The sequence below is a fragment of the Neophocaena asiaeorientalis genome, unplaced genomic scaffold, assembly GCF_003031525.2.
Source record: "Neophocaena asiaeorientalis asiaeorientalis breed wild unplaced genomic scaffold, Neophocaena_asiaeorientalis_V1.1 scaffold72, whole genome shotgun sequence".
Taxonomy (NCBI): Eukaryota; Metazoa; Chordata; class Mammalia; order Artiodactyla; family Phocoenidae; genus Neophocaena; species Neophocaena asiaeorientalis.
Window position 1 is genome coordinate 7,835,652 of NW_020185336.1, and position 839 is coordinate 7,836,490.

Consider the following 839-nt stretch of genomic DNA (forward strand, 5'->3'; position numbering starts at 1 on the left):
GAAGCAGCAGCGCAAGAGGGCAGCCGGGGAAGCTTGGGGCTGGAGAACGGGGAGGGGTGGAGCGTGAGGATAGGCGGTGAGGGGAGAAGGGCGCACTGGACTGGGCGGTGGGCAGGACCGGCAAAGAGCGCGGGGCTCAGAGGGCAAACACAAGACCGTACAGGCAGAAGGGACGTGGGAGGAAGGGGAGGAGGCCAAGAAGCGGGAGTTGGGGCTGGAGAGAGGGACGGACAGCCCCGAGAGCTGGAGAAGGCGGGCGCCCAGGGGTGCTGGGGGCGCGGAGCGGAGTGCCAGGCGGGCAGGAGCTGGGAAGCCTCCGAGCAGACGTCCAGGAGGGCTCGGCGTGGCACTCAAGTTTGGGGCTGGGGGCCCTAGATCCAAGAAGGCCAACGTGGGGAGGGGTCGTGCGCGGCATGTAGGGGATACCGTGGCAGAATAATCGCAGGGAAAAGCAAATGGAGGGTGAAACTTGTGCGCCTGCCGGGGGGAGGGGAGCAGGCAGGCTAGTGCGGGCAGAAACACGAGGCGGGGCAGGAAAGCCGAGGCGGCCGCGAGGCGGTGGGGACGGAGTAACGGGAGGGAGGCGCCCGTCCCCGTCTCCCTCCCTCCCTGCCCCGCGCCCCTCGCAGGCAGGTCTTGGCTCCGGCGCGACGGGGCGAGGGCCGGGGGTCTCGTGGGCAAGGAGTCTCCGCGCCCTCCCGCGAGCCCGCACACTTACTTTCCACGTTAGGCAGCAGCCGTCGTCGCTCCGGGGATCAGGAACATCGGCGCCGAGGGGTCGCCGCTGCGGCACCCGAAAAAATTAAAAAAGTGCCGCGGCCGAGCGACTGCCCGCCCCT

The 839-nt window shown here is 69.2% G+C and overlaps 1 protein-coding gene across 7 annotated transcripts in view; it reads right to left on the reverse strand.

Moving 5' to 3' along the window:
* The window catches only part of PKP4 (plakophilin 4), a 251,819-nt gene extending 250,989 nt beyond the window's left edge, over nucleotides 1-830 (reverse strand). For all 7 annotated transcript variants that reach the window (XM_024735926.1, XM_024735928.1, XM_024735930.1 and 4 more), the window contains exon 1: nucleotides 719-830. The gene's annotated coding sequence lies outside the window, so the exon portion shown is untranslated. The remainder of the gene's footprint in view (nucleotides 1-718) is intronic.
* Between the last annotated feature and the right edge of the window lie 9 nt (nucleotides 831-839).